Raw genomic sequence first — 18794 nt, 5'->3', positions numbered from 1 at the left:
AATGCGTCTTGTGAGATTGTCTTGCCAATGTAGGTAGGTTATGATGCAATGCCTCTGCTCGTCTTTGGCCAGTACTCCCTATAGTTCACCATGTGGTCTTGTTGCAGGTCACTTAAAGAGAATGTTCTGCTAATACAATAGCAGAAAGGTACTCTTTCCAGAATAGTCAGTTCTCCAAACGAACGTACGTGGCTTCCTTGGCAAATGTTATTGAACGTCTCCTCTCAGTACCTATCAGGTGCTTAGATTAATGCTGGCGTTAAACCTCATCAGTGTTTGTCCATCTGAGGTGATTGTCTCCCCTCTACTTCACAATACTGGCAAGGCAGCAAAGAGTGGCGCAGCAACGCCCCCAGTCCAGTCTGACATCTCTTTTCTCCAGAAGCAGCTGAAAGGTGCTTCACAAACAGTGACACTCTCCCAGCATACTGTGTAGGGCCCAGACTTGATTGGTCCGTAATGTCTCGTATGCACTGTGATTCTACCACGGGTCTTGTTGTAGTTGGCATGGCCAGAAAACCATGAAGGGGAGGCGTCCCATTCAGAGCCTCCAGAGTTAAAGGTCCATATGGCACAATGAAGCTACAGTCCCCAGACGACAAAGGGGAATTAGCTCAAATGGAAGAGCGCTCGCTTGCATGCGAGAGGTAGCGGGATCGATACCCGCTTTCCAGGGACCCTTTGCACATCCAAGAGGAGCCCTCGATCCTTCTCTGTAGCAATGCATTGGGTTTGTCTTATTATGTTTCTGACTTTACCAACTTTTCAAGGCTTGTGTCATCACTCCAGAGAAGCATTCAAAGGAAAAGGCAGGAAAAGAAAAGTAGTGCTGTCGTGTAAATAAGAATGCTAGGGGTGCTAGACCAATGGCAAAGGAAAAGCCTTATAGTGAGTTGAATGTGAGCCTTGACACTAAGCATGGAGAAAGGGATTTGTACCAATTGGCAAGGCAGAGAGATTGAGCTGGAAAGGATGGGCAGCAGGGTGGAAATGCTAATGTGCTAACAAGGGAAGGAGTATTTTGGAGGAAGACGTGGTGGAAACCACATTAAGGAGTGATTTGTGACACCAGGATAGCAGCAAGTGTGAAAGGCAAGCTTTACAGGACGGTAGTGAGACTGCTCTGATGTATTGTTTTATGACTGTGGCACGGAGGAAAAGACAGGAGGCCGAGATGGAGTTGGCAGAGTTGAAGATGGTAAGCTTTTTATGTTGGGAGTGTCAGGATGGAAAAAGATTAGGATTGACTATGTCAGAGGGACAGCTGGGGTTGAGCGGTTTGGAGACAACGTTAGAGCGGTAAGGCTGCGGTGGTTTGGAAATGTGCAGAGGAGGAATATAAGATATACTGGAAAAAGGGTGTTAAATATGGAGCTGCTAGGCAGGAGGAAAAGAAAAGACGGAAGAGAAAGTTCATGGATCTAGCGGAGGAGGACATGAAGAGGGTTACTGTGACAGAGGAGAATGCTAGGGGCAGGGTTAGATGGAGGCAGATGATCCACTCTGGCAACCCCCAAGAAGAACAGGCTCAAAGAAGAAGCCCACATCACTCAAGGCTTCTACCAAAGTGTTACGCAGCCCCTCGTCAGGGATCTGGGGTAGATTTCCCTGCGTCGATACACTAGCAATCAGCTCGCATTTTGTCCATCTAGACCGTGTTCAGAGAATAGATTCCCAATTCAACTGGCAAACAGCAGTAAAGCAGATGAGGTGGCCGAGAGGTTAAGGCGATGGACTGCTAATCCATTGTGCTCTGCACGCGTGGGTTCGAATCCATCCTCGTCGAGAGCTCTTTCTACTTATTTAATGCGTCTTGTGAGATTGTCTGCCATGTAGGTAGGTATGATGCAATGCCTCTGCTCGTCTTTGGCTCAGTACTCCCTATAGTTCACCATGTGGTCTTGTTGCACAGGTCACTTTAAAGAGAATGTTCTGCTAATACAATAGCAGAAAGGTACTCTGTTTCCAGAATAGTCAGTTCTCCAAACGAACGTACGTGGCTTCCTTTGGCAAATGTTTATTTGAACGTCTCCTCTCAGTACCTATCAGGTGCTATTAGATTAATGCTGGCGTTAAACCTCATCAGTGTTTGTCCATCTGAGGTGATTGTCTCCCTCTTACCTTCACAATACTGGCCAATGGCAGCAAAGAGTGGCGCAGCAACGCCCCCAGTCCAGTCTGACATCTTTTCTCCAGAAGCAGCTGAAAGGTGCTTCCACAAACAGTGACACTCTCCCAGCATACTGTGTAGGGCCAGACTTGAGTTGGTCCGTAATGTCTCGTATGCACTGTGATTCTACCACGGGTCTTGTTGTAGTTGGCATGGCCAGAAACCATGAAGGGGAGGCGTCCCATTCAGAGCCTCCAGAGTTAAAGGTCCATATGGCACAATGAAGCTACAGTCCCAGACGACAAAGGGGAATTAGCTCAAATGGAAGAGCGCTCGCTTAGCATGCGAGAGTAGCGGATCGATACCCGCATTCTCCAGGGACCTTTGCACATCAAGAGGAGCCCTCGATCCTTCTCTGTAGCCAATGCATTGGGTTTGTCTCATTATGTTTCTGACTTTACCAACTTTTCAAGGCTTTGTGTCATCACTCCAGAGAAGCATTCAAAGGAAAAGGCAGGAAAAGAAAAAGTAGTGCTGTCGTGTAAATAAGAATGCTAGGGTGCTAGACCAATGGCAAAGGAAAAGCCTTATAGTGAGTTGAATGTGAGCCTTGCACTAAGCATGGAGAAGGGATTTGTACCAATTGGCAAGGCAGAGAGTTGAGCTGGAAAGGATGGGCAGCAGGGTGGAAATGTAATGTGCTAACAAGGAAGGAGTATTTTGGAGGGAAGACGTGGGTGGAAACCACATTAAGGAGTGATTTGTGACACAGGATAGCAGCAAGTGTGAAAGGCAGCTTTACAGGACGGTAGTGAGAACTGCTCTGATGTATTTTTATGACTGTGGCACGGAGGAAAAGACAGGAGGCCGAGATGGAGTTGGCAGAGTTGAAGATGGTAAGCTTTTTATGTTGGGAGTGTCCAGGATGGAAAAAGATTAGGATTGACTATGTCAGAGGGACAGCTGGGGTTGAGCGGTTTGGAGACAACGTTAGAGCGTAAGGCTGCGGTGGTTTGGAAATGTGCAGAGGAGGAATATAAGATATACTGGAAAAAGGGTGTTAAATATGGAGCTGCTAGCAGGAGGAAAAGAAAAAGACGGAAGAGAAAGTTCATGGATCTAGCGGAGGAGGACATGAAGAGGGTTACTGTGACAGAGGAGAATGCAGGGGCAGGGTTAGATGGAGGCAGATGATCCACTCTGGCAACCCCCAAGAAGAACAGGCTCAAAGAAGAAAGCCCACATCACTCAAGGCTTCTACCAAAGTGTTACGCAGCCCCTCGTCAGGGATCTGGGGTAGATTTCCCTGCGTCGATACACTAGCAATCAGCTCGCATTTTGTCCATCTAGACCGCGTGTTCAGAGAATAGATTCCAATTCTACTGGCAACAGCAGCGTAAAGCAGATGAGGTGGCCGAGGTTAAGGCGATGGACTGCTAATCCATTGTGCTCTGCACGCGTGGGTTCGAATCCCATCCTCGTCGAGAGCTCTTTCTACTTATCTTAATGCGTCTTGTGAGATTGTCTGCCAATGTAGGTAGGTAGGGTATGATGCAATGCTCTGCTCGTCTTTGCTCAGTACTCCCTATAGTTCACCATGTGGTCTTGTTGCACAGGTCACTTTAAAGAGAATGTTCTGCTAATACAATAGCAGAAAGGTACTCTGTTTCCAGAATAGTCAGCTCCAAACAACGTACGTGGCTTCCTTTGGCAAATGTTTATTTGCACGTCTCCTCTCAGTACCTATCAGGTGCTATTAGATTAATGCTGGCGTTAAACCTCATCAGTGTTTGTCCATCTGAGGTGATTGTCTCCCTCTTACCTTCACAATACTGGCCAATGCAGCAAAGAGTGGCGCAGCAACGCCCCCAGTCCAGTCTGACATCTCTTTTCTCCAGAAGCAGCTGAAAGGTGCTTCCACAAACAGTGACCTCTCCAGCATACTGTGTAGGGCCCAGACTTGAGTTGGTCCGTAATGTCTCGTATGCACTGTGATTCTACCACGGGTCTTGTTGTAGTTGGCATGGCCAGAAAACCATGAAGGGAGGCGTCCATTCAGAGCCTCCAGAGTTAAAGGTCCATATGGCACAATGAGCTACAGTCCCAGACGACAAAGGGGAATTAGCTCAATGGAAGAGCGCTCGCTTAGCATGCGAGAGGTAGCGGATGATACCCGCATTCTCCAGGGACCTTTGCACATCCAAGAGAGCCCTCGATCCTTCTCTGTAGCCAATGCATTGGTTTGTCTCATTATGTTCTGACTTTACCAACTTTCAAGGCTTGTGTCATCACTCCGAGAAGCATTCAAAGGAAAAGGCAGGAAAAGAAAAAGTAGTGCTGTCGTGTAAATAAGAATGCTAGGGGTGCTAGACAATGGCAAAGGAAAAGCCTTATAGTGAGTTGAATGTGAGCCTTGACTAAGCATGGAGAAAGGGATTTGTACCAATTGGCAGGCAGAGAGATTGAGCTGGAAAGGATGGGCAGCAGGTGGAAATGGTAATGTGCTAACAAGGGAAGGAGTATTTTGGAGGGAAGACTGGGTGGAAACCACATTAAGGAGTGATTTGTGACACCAGGATAGCAGCAAGTGTGAAAGGCAAGCTTTACAGGACGTATGAGAACTGCTCTGATGTATGTTTTATGACTGTGGCACGGAGGAAAAGACAGGAGGCCGAGATGGGTTGGCAGAGTTGAGATGGTAAGCTTTTATGTTGGGAGTGTCCAGGATGGAAAAGATTAGGATTGACTATGTCAGAGGGACAGCTGGGGTGAGCGGTTTGGAGACAACGTTAGAGCGTAAGGCTGCGGTGGTTGGAAATGTGCAGAGAGGATATTAAGATATACTGAAAAAGGTGTTAAATATGGAGCTGCTAGGCGGAGGAAAAGAAAAAGACGGAAGGAAAGTTCATGGATCTAGCGAGGAGGACATGAAGAGGGTTACTGTGACAGAGAGAATGCTAGGGCAGGTTAGATGGAGGCAGATGATCCACTCTGGCAACCCCAAGAAGAACAGGCTCAAAGAAGAAGCCCACATCACTCAAGGCTTCTACCAAAGTGTTACGCAGCCCCTCGTCAGGGATCTGGGGTAGATTCCCTGCGTCGATACACTAGCAATCAGCTCGCATTTTGTCCATCTAGACCGCGTGTTCAGAGAATAGATTCCCAATTCTACTGGCAAACAGCAGCGTAAAGCAGATGGTGGCCGAGAGGTTAAGGCGATGGACTGCTAATCCATTGTGCTCTGCACGCGTGGGTCGAATCCCATCCTCGTCGAGAGCTCTTTCTACTTCTTAATGCGTCTTGTGAGATTGTCTGCCAATGTAGGTAGGTAGGGTATGATGCAATGCCTCTGCTCGTCTTTGGCTCAGTACTCCCTATAGTTCACCATGTGGTCTTGTTGCACAGGTCACTTTAAAGAGAATTCTGCTAATACAATAGCAGAAAGGTACTCTGTTTCCAGAATAGTCAGTGCTCCAAACGAACGTACGTGGCTTCCTTTGGCAAATGTTTATTTGCACGTCTCCTCTCAGTACCTATCAGGTGCTATTAGATTAATGCTGGCGTTAAACCTCATCAGTGTTTGTCCATCTGAGGTGTCTCTCCTCTTACCTTCACAATACTGGCCAATGGCAGCAAAGAGTGGCGCAGCAACCCCCCAGTCCAGTCTGACATCTCTTTTCTCCAGAAGCAGCTGAAAGGTGCTTCACAAACTCCCAGCATACTGTGTAGGGCCCAGACTTGAGTTGGTCCGTAATGTCTCGTATGCACTGTGATTCTACCACGGGGTCTTGTTGTAGTTGGCATGGCCAGAAAACCATGAAGGGAGGCGTCCCATTCAGAGCCTCCAGAGTTAAAGGTCCATATGGCACAATGAAGCTACAAGGGGAATTAGCTCAAATGGAAGAGCGCCGCTTAGCATGCGAGGTAGCGGGATCGATACCCGCATTCTCCAGGGACCCTTTGCACATCCAAGAGGAGCCCTCGATCCTTCTCTGTAGCCAATGCATTGGGTTTGTCTCATTATGTTCTGACTTTACCAACTTTTCAAGGCTTTGTGTCATCACTCCAGAGAAGCATTCAAAGGAAAAGGCAGGAAAAGAAAAGTAGTGCTGTCGTGTAAATAAGAATGCTAGGGGTGCTAGACCAATGGCAAAGGAAAAGCCTTATAGTGAGTTGAATGTGCCTGCTTAAGCATGGAGAAAGGGATTGTACCAATTGGCAAGGCAGAGAGATTGAGCTGGAAAGGATGGGCAGCAGGGTGGAAATGGTAATGTGCTAACAAGGAAGGAGTATTTTGGAGGGAAGACGTGGGTGGAAACCACATTAAGGAGTGATTTGTGACACCAGGATAGCAGCAAGTGTGAAAGGCAAGCTTTACAGGACGGTAGTGAGAACTGCTCTGATGTATTGTTTTATGACTGTGGCACGGAGGAAAAGACAGGAGGCCGAGATGGAGTTGGCAGAGTTGAAGATGGTAAGCTTTTTATGTTGGGAGTGTCCAGGATGGAAAAAGATTAGGATTGACTATGTCAGAGGGACAGCTGGGGTTGAGCGGTTTGAGACAACGTTAGAGCGGTAAGGCTGCGTGGTTTGGAATGTGCAGAGGAGGATATAAGATATACTGGAAAAAGGTGTTAAATATGGAGCTGCTAGGCAGGAGAAAAGAAAAGACGGAAGAGAAGTTATGGATCTAGCGGAGGAGGACATGAAGAGGTTACTGTGACAGAGGAGAATGCTAGGGGCAGGTTAGATGGAGGCAGATGATCCACTCTGGCAACCCCAAGAAGAAAGGCTCAAAGAGAAGCCCACATCACTCAAGGCTTCTACCAAAGTGTTACGCAGCCCTCGTCAGGGATCTGGGTAGATTCCCTGCGTCGATACACTAGCAATCAGCTCGCATTTTGATCTAGACCGTGTTCAGAGAATAGATTCCCAATTCTACTGGCAAACAGCAGCGTAAAGCAGATGAGGTGGCGAGAGGTTAGGCGATGGACTGCTAATCCATTGTGCTCTGCACGCGTGGTTCGAATCCCATCCTCGTCGAGAGCTCTTTCTACTTATCTTAATGCGTCTTGTGAGATTGTCTGCCAATGTAGGTAGGTATGATGCAATGCCTCTGCTCGTCTTGGCTCAGTACTCCTATAGTTCACCATGTGGTCTTGTTGCACAGGTCACTTTAAGAGAATGTTTGCTAATACATAGCAGAAAGGTACTCTGTTTCCAGAATAGTCAGTTCTCCAAACGAACGTATGTGCTCCTTTGGCAAATGTTATTTGCACGTCTCCTCTCAGTACCTATCAGTGCTATTAGATTAATGTGGCGTTAAACCATCAGTGTTTGTCCATCTGAGGTGATTGTCTCCTCTTACCTTCACAATACTGGCAATGGCAGCAAAGAGTGGCGCAGCAACGCCCCGTCCAGTCTGACATCTCTTTTCTCCAGAAGCAGCTGAAAGGTGCTTCCACAACAGTGACACTCTCCCAGCATACTGTGTAGGGCCCAGACTTGAGTTGGTCGTAATGTCTCGTATGCACTGTGATTCTACACGGGGTCTTGTTGTAGTGGCATGGCCAGAAAACCATGAAGGGGAGGCGTCCCATTCAGAGCCTCCAGAGTTAAAGGTCCATATGGCACAATGAAGCTACAGTCCCCAGACGACAAAGGGGAATTAGCTCAAATGGAAGAGCGCGCTTGCATCGAGAGGTAGCGGGATCGATACCGCATTCTCCAGGGACCCTTTGCACATCAAGAGGAGCCTCGATCCTTCTCTGTAGCCAATGCATTGGGTTTGTCTCATTATGTTTCTGACTTTACCAACTTTTCAAGGCTTTGTGTCATCACTCCAGAGAAGCATTCAAAGGAAAGGCAGGAAAGAAAAGTAGTGCTGTCGTGTAAATAAGAATGCTAGGGGTGCTAGACCAATGGCAAAGGAAAAGCCTTATAGTGAGTTGAATGTGAGCCTTGACACTAAGCATGGAGAAAGGGATTTGTACAATTGGCAAGGCAGAGAGATTGAGCTGGAAAGGATGGGCAGCAGGGTGGAAATGGTAATGTGCTAACAAGGGAAGGAGTATTTTGGAGGGAAGACGTGGGTGGAAACCACATTAAGGAGTGATTTGTGACACCAGGATAGCAGCAAGTGTGAAAGGCAAGCTTTACAGGACGGTAGTGAGAACTGCTCTGATGTATTGTTTTATGACTGTGGCACGGAGGAAAAGACAGGAGGCCGAGATGGAGTTGGCAGAGTTGAAGATGGTAAGCTTTTATGTTGGGAGTGTCCAGGATGGAAAAAGATTAGGATTGACTATGTCAGAGGGACAGCTGGGGTTGAGCGGTTTGGAGACAACGTTAGAGCGGTAAGGCTGCGGTGGTTTGGAAATGTGCAGAGGAGGAATATAAGATATACTGGAAAAAGGTGTTAAATATGGAGCTGCTAGGCAGGAGGAAAAGAAAAAGACGGAAGAGAAAGTTCATGGATCTAGCGGAGGAGGACATGAAGAGGGTTACTGTGACAGAGGAGAATGCTAGGGGCAGGGTTAGATGGAGGCAGATGATCCACTCTGGCAACCCCCAAGAAGAACAGGCTCAAAGAAGAAGCCCACATCACTCAAGGCTTCTACCAAAGTGTTACGCAGCCCCTCGTCAGGGATCTGGGGTAGATTTCCCTGCGTCGATACACTAGCAATCAGCTCGCATTTTGTCCATCTAGACCGCGTGTTCAGAGAATAGATTCCAATTCTACTGGCAAACAGCAGCGTAAAGCAGATGAGGTGGCCGAGAGGTTAAGGCGATGGACTGCTAATCCATTGTGCTCTGCACGCGTGGGTTCGAATCCCATCCTCGTCGAGAGCTCTTTCTACTTATCTTAATGCGTCTTGTGAGATTGTCTGCCAATGTAGGTAGGTAGGGTATGATGCAATGCCTCTGCTCGTCTTTGGCTCAGTACTCCTATAGTTCACCATGTGGTCTTGTTGCACAGGTCACTTTAAAGAGAATGTTCTGCTAATACAATAGCAGAAAGGTACTCTGTTTCCAGAATAGTCAGTCTCCAAACGAACGTACGTGGCTTCCTTTGGCAAATGTTTATTTGCACGTCTCCTCTCAGTACCTATCAGTGCTATTAGATTAATGCTGGCGTTAAACCTCATCAGTGTTTGTCCATCTGAGGTGATTGTCTCCCCTCTTACCTTCACAATACTGGCCAATGGCAGCAAAGAGTGGCGCAGCAACGCCCCCAGTCCAGTCTGACATCTCTTTTCTCCAGAAGCAGCTGAAAGGTGCTTCCACAAACAGTGACACTCTCCCAGCATACTGTGTAGGGCCCAGACTTGAGTTGGTCCGTAATGTCTCGTATGCACTGTGATTCTACCACGGGGTCTTGTTGTAGTTGGCATGGCCAGAAAACCATGAAGGGGAGGCGTCCCATTCAGAGCCTCCAGAGTTAAAGGTCCATATGGCACAATGAAGCTACAGTCCCCAGACGACAAAGGGGAATTAGCTCAAATGGAAGAGCGCTCGCTTAGCATGCGAGAGGTAGCGGGATCGATACCCGCATTCTCCAGGGACCCTTTGCACATCCAAGAGGAGCCCTCGATCCTTCTCTGTAGCCAATGCATTGGGTTTGTCTCATTATGTTTCTGACTTTACCAACTTTTCAAGGCTTTGTGTCATCACTCCAGAGAAGCATTCAAAGGAAAAGGCAGGAAAAGAAAAAGTAGTGCTGTCGTGTAAATAAGAATGCTAGGGGTGCTAGACCAATGGCAAAGGAAAAGCCTTATAGTGAGTTGAATGTGAGCCTTGACACTAAGCATGGAGAAAGGGATTTGTACCAATTGGCAAGGCAGAGAGATTGAGCTGGAAAGGATGGGCAGCAGGGTGGAAATGCTAATGTGCTAACAAGGGAAGGAGTATTTTGGAGGGAAGACGTGGGTGGAAACCACATTAAGGAGTGATTTGTGACACCAGGATAGCAGCAAGTGTGAAAGGCAAGCTTTACAGGACGGTAGTGAGAACTGCTCTGATGTATTGTTTTATGACTGTGGCACGGAGGAAAAGACAGGAGGCCGAGATGGAGTTGGCAGAGTTGAAGATGGTAAGCTTTTTATGTTGGGAGTGTCCAGGATGGAAAAAGATTAGGATTGACTATGTCAGAGGGACAGCTGGGGTTGAGCGGTTTGGAGACAACGTTAGAGCGGTAAGGCTGCGGTGGTTTGGAAATGTGCAGAGGAGGAATATAAGATATACTGGAAAAAGGGTGTTAAATATGGAGCTGCTAGGCAGGAGGAAAAGAAAAAGACGGAAGAGAAAGTTCATGGATCTAGCGGAGGAGGACATGAAGAGGGTTACTGTGACAGAGGAGAATGCTAGGGGCAGGGTTAGATGGAGGCAGATGATCCACTCTGGCAACCCCAAGAAGAACAGGCTCAAAGAAGAAGCCCACATCACTCAAGGCTTCTACCAAAGTGTTACGCAGCCCCTCGTCAGGGATCTGGGGTAGATTTCCCTGCGTCGATACACTAGCAATCAGCTCGCATTTTGTCCATCTAGACCGCGTGTTCAGAGAATAGATTCCCAATTCTACTGGCAAACAGCAGCGTAAAGCAGATGAGGTGGCCGAGAGGTTAAGGCGATGGACTGCTAATCCATTGTGCTCTGCACGCGTGGGTTCGAATCCCATCCTCGTCGAGAGCTCTTTCTACTTATCTTAATGCGTCTTGTGAGATTGTCTGCCAATGTAGGTAGGTAGGGTATGATGCAATGCCTCTGCTCGTCTTTGGCTCAGTACTCCCTATAGTTCACCATGTGGTCTTGTTGCACAGGTCACTTTAAAGAGAATGTTCTGCTAATACAATAGCAGAAAGGTACTCTGTTTCCAGAATAGTCAGTTCTCCAAACGAACGTATGTGGCTTCCTTTGGCAAATGTTTATTTGCACGTCTCCTCTCAGTACCTATCAGGTACTATTAGATTAATGCTGGCGTTAAACCTCATCAGTGTTTGTCCATCTGAGGTGATTGTCTCCCCTCTTACCTTCACAATACTGGCCAATGGCAGCAAAGAGTGGCGCAGCAACGCCCCCAGTCCAGTCTGACATCTCTTTTCTCCAGAAGCAGCTGAAAGGTGCTTCCACAAACAGTGACACTCTCCCAGCATACTGTGTAGGGCCCAGACTTGAGTTGGTCCGTAATGTCTCGTATGCACTGTGATTCTACCACGGGGTCTTGTTGTAGTTGGCATGGCCAGAAAACCATGAAGGGGAGGCGTCCCATTCAGAGCCTCCAGAGTTAAAGGTCCATATGGCACAATGAAGCTACAGTCCCCAGACGACAAAGGGGAATTAGCTCAAATGGAAGAGCGCTCGCTTAGCATGCGAGAGGTAGCGGGATCGATACCCGCATTCTCCAGGGACCCTTTGCACATCCAAGAGGAGCCCTCGATCCTTCTCTGTAGCCAATGCATTGGGTTTGTCTCATTATGTTTCTGACTTTACCAACTTTTCAAGGCTTTGTGTCATCACTCCAGAGAAGCATTCAAAGGAAAAGGCAGGAAAAGAAAAAGTAGTGCTGTCGTGTAAATAAGAATGCTAGGGGTGCTAGACCAATGGCAAAGGAAAAGCCTTATAGTGAGTTGAATGTGAGCCTTGACACTAAGCATGGAGAAAGGGATTTGTACCAATTGGCAAGGCAGAGAGATTGAGCTGGAAAGGATGGGCAGCAGGGTGGAAATGTAATGTGCTAACAAGGGAAGGAGTATTTTGGAGGGAAGACGTGGGTGGAAACCACATTAAGGAGTGATTTGTGACACCAGGATAGCAGCAAGTGTGAAAGGCAAGCTTTACAGGACGGTAGTGAGAACTGCTCTGATGTATTGTTTTATGACTGTGGCACGGAGGAAAAGACAGGAGGCCGAGATGGAGTTGGCAGAGTTGAAGATGGTAAGCTTTTTATGTTGGGAGTGTCCAGGATGGAAAAAGATTAGGATTGACTATGTCAGAGGGACAGCTGGGGTTGAGCGGTTTGGAGACAACGTTAGAGCGGTAAGGCTGCGGTGGTTTGGAAATGTGCAGAGGAGGAATATAAGATATACTGGAAAAAGGGTGTTAAATATGGAGCTGCTAGGCAGGAGGAAAAGAAAAAGACGGAAGAGAAAGTTCATGGATCTAGCGGAGGAGGACATGAAGAGGGTTACTGTGACAGAGGAGAATGCTAGGGGCAGGGTTAGATGGAGGCAGATGATCCACTCTGGCAACCCCCAAGAAGAACAGGCTCAAAGAAGAAGCCCACATCACTCAAGGCTTCTACCAAAGTGTTACGCAGCCCCTCGTCAGGGATCTGGGGTAGATTTCCCTGCGTCGATACACTAGCAATCAGCTCGCATTTTGTCCATCTAGACCGCGTGTTCAGAGAATAGATTCCCAATTCTACTGGCAAACAGCAGCGTAAAGCAGATGAGGTGGCCGAGAGGTTAAGGCGATGGACTGCTAATCCATTGTGCTCTGCACGCGTGGGTTCGAATCCCATCCTCGTCGAGAGCTCTTTCTACTTATCTTAATGCGTCTTGTGAGATTGTCTGCCAATGTAGGTAGGTAGGGTATGATGCAATGCCTCTGCTCGTCTTTGGCTCAGTACTCCCTATAGTTCACCATGTGGTCTTGTTGCACAGGTCACTTTAAAGAGAATGTTCTGCTAATACAATAGCAGAAAGGTACTCTGTTTCCAGAATAGTCAGTTCTCCAAACGAACGTATGTGGCTTCCTTTGGCAAATGTTTATTTGCACGTCTCCTCTCAGTACCTATCAGGTACTATTAGATTAATGCTGGCGTTAAACCTCATCAGTGTTTGTCCATCTGAGGTGATTGTCTCCCCTCTTACCTTCACAATACTGGCCAATGGCAGCAAAGAGTGGCGCAGCAACGCCCCCAGTCCAGTCTGACATCTCTTTTCTCCAGAAGCAGCTGAAAGGTGCTTCCACAAACAGTGACACTCTCCCAGCATACTGTGTAGGGCCCAGACTTGAGTTGGTCCGTAATGTCTCGTATGCACTGTGATTCTACCACGGGGTCTTGTTGTAGTTGGCATGGCCAGAAAACCATGAAGGGGAGGCGTCCCATTCAGAGCCTCCAGAGTTAAAGGTCCATATGGCACAATGAAGCTACAGTCCCCAGACGACAAAGGGGAATTAGCTCAAATGGAAGAGCGCTCGCTTAGCATGCGAGAGGTAGCGGGATCGATACCCGCATTCTCCAGGGACCCTTTGCACATCCAAGAGGAGCCCTCGATCCTTCTCTGTAGCCAATGCATTGGGTTTGTCTCATTATGTTTCTGACTTTACCAACTTTTCAAGGCTTTGTGTCATCACTCCAGAGAAGCATTCAAAGGAAAAGGCAGGAAAAGAAAAAGTAGTGCTGTCGTGTAAATAAGAATGCTAGGGGTGCTAGACCAATGGCAAAGGAAAAGCCTTATAGTGAGTTGAATGTGAGCCTTGACACTAAGCATGGAGAAAGGGATTTGTACCAATTGGCAAGGCAGAGAGATTGAGCTGGAAAGGATGGGCAGCAGGGTGGAAATGCTAATGTGCTAACAAGGGAAGGAGTATTTTGGAGGGAAGACGTGGGTGGAAACCACATTAAGGAGTGATTTGTGACACCAGGATAGCAGCAAGTGTGAAAGGCAAGCTTTACAGGACGGTAGTGAGAACTGCTCTGATGTATTGTTTTATGACTGTGGCACGGAGGAAAAGACAGGAGGCCGAGATGGAGTTGGCAGAGTTGAAGATGGTAAGCTTTTTATGTTGGGAGTGTCCAGGATGGAAAAAGATTAGGATTGACTATGTCAGAGGGACAGCTGGGGTTGAGCGGTTTGGAGACAACGTTAGAGCGGTAAGGCTGCGGTGGTTTGGAAATGTGCAGAGGAGGAATATAAGATATACTGGAAAAAGGGTGTTAAATATGGAGCTGCTAGGCAGGAGGAAAAGAAAAAGACGGAAGAGAAAGTTCATGGATCTAGCGGAGGAGGACATGAAGAGGGTTACTGTGACAGAGGAGAATGCTAGGGGCAGGGTTAGATGGAGGCAGATGATCCACTCTGGCAACCCCAAGAAGAACAGGCTCAAAGAAGAAGCCCACATCACTCAAGGCTTCTACCAAAGTGTTACGCAGCCCCTCGTCAGGGATCTGGGGTAGATTTCCCTGCGTCGATACACTAGCAATCAGCTCGCATTTTGTCCATCTAGACCGCGTGTTCAGAGAATAGATTCCCAATTCTACTGGCAAACAGCGTAAAGCAGATGAGGTGGCCGAGAGGTTAAGGCGATGGACTGCTAATCCATTGTGCTCTGCACGCGTGGGTTCGAATCCCATCCTCGTCGAGAGCTCTTTCTACTTATCTTAATGCGTCTTGTGAGATTGTCTGCCAATGTAGGTAGGTATGATGCAATGCCTCTGCTCGTCTTTGGCTCAGTACTCCCTATAGTTCACCATGTGGTCTTGTTGCACAGGTCACTTTAAAGAGAATGTTCTGCTAATACAATAGCAGAAAGGTACTCTGTTTCCAGAATAGTCAGTTCTCCAAACGAACGTATGTGGCTTCCTTTGGCAAATGTTTATTTGCACGTCTCCTCTCAGTACCTATCAGGTGCTATTAGATTAATGCTGGCGTTAAACCTCATCAGTGTTTGTCCATCTGAGGTGATTGTCTCCCCTCTTACCTTCACAATACTGGCCAATGGCAGCAAAGAGTGGCGCAGCAACGCCCCCAGTCCAGTCTGACATCTCTTTTCTCCAGAAGCAGCTGAAAGGTGCTTCCACAAACAGTGACACTCTCCCAGCATACTGTGTAGGGCCCAGACTTGAGTTGGTCCGTAATGTCTCGTATGCACTGTGATTCTACCACGGGGTCTTGTTGTAGTTGGCATGGCCAGAAAACCATGAAGGGGAGGCGTCCCATTCAGAGCCTCCAGAGTTAAAGGTCCATATGGCACAATGAAGCTACAGTCCCCAGACGACAAAGGGGAATTAGCTCAAATGGAAGAGCGCTCGCTTAGCATGCGAGAGGTAGCGGGATCGATACCCGCATTCTCCAGGGACCCTTTGCACATCCAAGAGGAGCCCTCGATCCTTCTCTGTAGCCAATGCATTGGGTTTGTCTCATTATGTTTCTGACTTTACCAACTTTTCAAGGCTTTGTGTCATCACTCCAGAGAAGCATTCAAAGGAAAAGGCAGGAAAAGAAAAAGTAGTGCTGTCGTGTAAATAAGAATGCTAGGGGTGCTAGACCAATGGCAAAGGAAAAGCCTTATAGTGAGTTGAATGTGAGCCTTGACACTAAGCATGGAGAAAGGGATTTGTACCAATTGGCAAGGCAGAGAGATTGAGCTGGAAAGGATGGGCAGCAGGGTGGAAATGTAATGTGCTAACAAGGGAAGGAGTATTTTGGAGGGAAGACGTGGGTGGAAACCACATTAAGGAGTGATTTGTGACACCAGGATAGCAGCAAGTGTGAAAGGCAAGCTTTACAGGACGGTAGTGAGAACTGCTCTGATGTATTGTTTTATGACTGTGGCACGGAGGAAAAGACAGGAGGCCGAGATGGAGTTGGCAGAGTTGAAGATGGTAAGCTTTTTATGTTGGGAGTGTCCAGGATGGAAAAAGATTAGGATTGACTATGTCAGAGGGACAGCTGGGGTTGAGCGGTTTGGAGACAACGTTAGAGCGGTAAGGCTGCGGTGGTTTGGAAATGTGCAGAGGAGGAATATAAGATATACTGGAAAAAGGGTGTTAAATATGGAGCTGCTAGGCAGGAGGAAAAGAAAAAGACGGAAGAGAAAGTTCATGGATCTAGCGGAGGAGGACATGAAGAGGGTTACTGTGACAGAGGAGAATGCTAGGGGCAGGGTTAGATGGAGGCAGATGATCCACTCTGGCAACCCCCAAGAAGAACAGGCTCAAAGAAGAAGCCCACATCACTCAAGGCTTCTACCAAAGTGTTACGCAGCCCCTCGTCAGGGATCTGGGGTAGATTTCCCTGCGTCGATACACTAGCAATCAGCTCGCATTTTGTCCATCTAGACCGCGTGTTCAGAGAATAGATTCCCAATTCTACTGGCAAACAGCAGCGTAAAGCAGATGAGGTGGCCGAGAGGTTAAGGCGATGGACTGCTAATCCATTGTGCTCTGCACGCGTGGGTTCGAATCCCATCCTCGTCGAGAGCTCTTTCTACTTATCTTAATGCGTCTTGTGAGATTGTCTGCCAATGTAGGTAGGTAGGGTATGATGCAATGCCTCTGCTCGTCTTTGGCTCAGTACTCCCTATAGTTCACCATGTGGTCTTGTTGCACAGGTCACTTTAAAGAGAATGTTCTGCTAATACAATAGCAGAAAGGTACTCTGTTTCCAGAATAGTCAGTTCTCCAAACGAACGTACGTGGCTTCCTTTGGCAAATGTTTATTTGCACGTCTCCTCTCAGTACCTATCAGGTGCTATTAGATTAATGCTGGCGTTAAACCTCATCAGTGTTTGTCCATCTGAGGTGATTGTCTCCCTCTTACCTTCACAATACTGGCCAATGGCAGCAAAGAGTGGCGCAGCAACGCCCCCAGTCCAGTCTGACATCTCTTTTCTCCAGAAGCAGCTGAAAGGTGCTTCCACAAACAGTGACACTCTCCCAGCATACTGTGTAGGGCCCAGACTTGAGTTGGTCCGTAATGTCTCGTATGCACTGTGATTCTACCACGGGGTCTTGTTGTAGTTGGCATGGCCAGAAAACCATGAAGGGGAGGCGTCCCATTCAGAGCCTCCAGAGTTAAAGGTCCATATGGCACAATGAAGCTACAGTCCCCAGACGACAAAGGGGAATTAGCTCAAATGGAAGAGCGCTCGCTTGCATGCGAGAGGTAGCGGGATCGATACCCGCATTCTCCAGGGACCCTTTGCACATCCAAGAGGAGCCCTCGATCCTTCTCTGTAGCCAATGCATTGGGTTTGTCTCATTATGTTTCTGACTTTACCAACTTTTCAAGGCTTTGTGTCATCACTCCAGAGAAGCATTCAAAGGAAAAGGCAGGAAAAGAAAAAGTAGTGCTGTCGTGTAAATAAGAATGCTAGGGGTGCTAGACCAATGGCAAAGGAAAAGCCTTATAGTGAGTTGAATGTGAGCCTTGACACTAAGCATGGAGAAAGGGATTTGTACCAATTGGCAAGGCAGAGAGATTGAGCTGGAAAGGATGGGCAGCAGGGTGGAAATGGTAATGTGCTAACAAGGGAAGGAGTATTTTGGAGGGAAGACGTGGGTGGAAACCACATTAAGGAGTGATTTGTGACACCAGGATAGCAGCAAGTGTGAAAGGCAAGCTTTACAGGACGGTAGTGAGAACTGCTCTGATGTATTGTTTTATGACTGTGGCACGGAGGAAAAGACAGGAGGCCGAGATGGAGTTGGCAGAGTTGAAGATGGTAAGCTTTTTATGTTGGGAGTGTCCAGGATGGAAAAAGATTAGGATTGACTATGTCAGAGGGACAGCTGGGGTTGAGCGGTTTGGAGACAACGTTAGAGCGGTAAGGCTGCGGTGGTTTGGAAATGTGCAGAGGAGGAATATAAGATATACTGGAAAAAGGGTGTTAAATATGGAGCTGCTAGGCAGGAGGAAAAGAAAAAGACGGAAGAGAAAGTTCATGGATCTAGCGGAGGAGGACATGAAGAGGGTTACTGTGACAGAGGAGAATGCTAGGGGCAGGGTTAGATGGAGGCAGATGATCCACTCTGGCAACCCCCAAGAAGAACAGGCTCAAAGAAGAAGCCCACATCACTCAAGGCTTCTACCAAAGTGTTACGCAGCCCCTCGTCAGGGATCTGGGGTAGATTTCCCTGCGTCGATACACTAGCAATCAGCTCGCATTTTGTCCATCTAGACCGCGTGTTCAGAGAATAGATTCCAATTCTACTGGCAAACAGCAGCGTAAAGCAGATGAGGTGGCCGAGAGGTTAAGGCGATGGACTGCTAATCCATTGTGCTCTGCACGCGTGGGTTCGAATCCATCCTCGTCGAGAGCTCTTTCTACTTATCTTAATGCGTCTTGTGAGATTGTCTGCCAATGTAGGTAGGTATGATGCAATGCCTCTGCTCGTCTTTGGCTCAGTACTCCCTATAGTTCACCATGTGGTCTTGTTGCACAGGTCACTTTAAAGAGAATGTTCTGCTAATACAATAGCAGAAAGGTACTCTGTTTCCAGAATAGTCAGTTCTCCAAACGAACGTACGTGGCTTCCTTTGGCAAATGTTTATTTGAACGTCTCCTCTCAGTACCTATCAGGTGCTATTAGATTAATGCTGGCGTTAAACCTCATCAGTGTTTGTCCATCTGAGGTGATTGTCTCCCCTCTTACCTTCACAATACTGGCCAATGGCAGCAAAGAGTGGCGCAGCAACGCCCCAGTCCAGTCTGACATCTCTTTTCTCCAGAAGCAGCTGAAAGGTGCTTCCACAACAGTGACACTCTCCCAGCATACTGTGTAGGGCCCAGACTTGAGTTGGTCCGTAATGTCTCGTATGCACTGTGATTCTACCACGGGGTCTTGTTGTAGTTGGCATGGCCAGAAAACCATGAAGGGGAGGCGTCCCATTCAGAGCCTCCAGAGTTAAAGGTCCATATGGCACAATGAAGCTACAGTCCCCAGACGACAAAGGGG

At 47.7% G+C, this 18794-nt stretch overlaps 11 non-coding genes across 11 annotated transcripts; all 11 read left to right on the top strand.

The window, feature by feature from the left end:
• Positions 1 to 1704: 1704 nt before the first annotated feature.
• Positions 1705 to 1785, top strand: trnas-gcu (transfer RNA serine (anticodon GCU)). The gene has a single exon. It is a non-coding gene; the product is annotated as a tRNA-Ser (tRNA).
• A 7089-nt stretch (positions 1786 to 8874) lies between these two features.
• Positions 8875 to 8956, top strand: trnas-gcu (transfer RNA serine (anticodon GCU)). Its single transcript has one exon. It is a non-coding gene; the product is annotated as a tRNA-Ser (tRNA).
• A 642-nt stretch (positions 8957 to 9598) lies between these two features.
• On the top strand, positions 9599 to 9671 carry trnaa-agc (transfer RNA alanine (anticodon AGC)). The gene has a single exon. It is a non-coding gene; the product is annotated as a tRNA-Ala (tRNA).
• Positions 9672 to 10713: 1042 nt separating this feature from the next.
• Positions 10714 to 10795, top strand: trnas-gcu (transfer RNA serine (anticodon GCU)). The gene has a single exon. It is a non-coding gene; the product is annotated as a tRNA-Ser (tRNA).
• A 645-nt stretch (positions 10796 to 11440) lies between these two features.
• Positions 11441 to 11513, top strand: trnaa-agc (transfer RNA alanine (anticodon AGC)). The gene has a single exon. It is a non-coding gene; the product is annotated as a tRNA-Ala (tRNA).
• A 1042-nt stretch (positions 11514 to 12555) lies between these two features.
• trnas-gcu (transfer RNA serine (anticodon GCU)) lies at positions 12556 to 12637 on the top strand. The gene has a single exon. It is a non-coding gene; the product is annotated as a tRNA-Ser (tRNA).
• A 645-nt stretch (positions 12638 to 13282) lies between these two features.
• trnaa-agc (transfer RNA alanine (anticodon AGC)) lies at positions 13283 to 13355 on the top strand. Its single transcript has one exon. It is a non-coding gene; the product is annotated as a tRNA-Ala (tRNA).
• Positions 13356 to 14394: 1039 nt separating this feature from the next.
• Positions 14395 to 14476, top strand: trnas-gcu (transfer RNA serine (anticodon GCU)). The gene has a single exon. It is a non-coding gene; the product is annotated as a tRNA-Ser (tRNA).
• Positions 14477 to 15116: 640 nt separating this feature from the next.
• trnaa-agc (transfer RNA alanine (anticodon AGC)) lies at positions 15117 to 15189 on the top strand. The gene has a single exon. It is a non-coding gene; the product is annotated as a tRNA-Ala (tRNA).
• A 1042-nt stretch (positions 15190 to 16231) lies between these two features.
• On the top strand, positions 16232 to 16313 carry trnas-gcu (transfer RNA serine (anticodon GCU)). The gene has a single exon. It is a non-coding gene; the product is annotated as a tRNA-Ser (tRNA).
• A 1758-nt stretch (positions 16314 to 18071) lies between these two features.
• Positions 18072 to 18152, top strand: trnas-gcu (transfer RNA serine (anticodon GCU)). Its single transcript has one exon. It is a non-coding gene; the product is annotated as a tRNA-Ser (tRNA).
• Positions 18153 to 18794: the final 642 nt, after the last annotated feature.

Source organism: Oreochromis niloticus, unplaced genomic scaffold (genome assembly GCF_001858045.2).
Source record: "Oreochromis niloticus isolate F11D_XX unplaced genomic scaffold, O_niloticus_UMD_NMBU tig00000756_pilon, whole genome shotgun sequence".
NCBI lineage: Eukaryota > Metazoa > Chordata > Actinopteri > Cichliformes > Cichlidae > Oreochromis > Oreochromis niloticus.
This window is presented reverse-complemented; position numbering and strand designations above follow the sequence as displayed.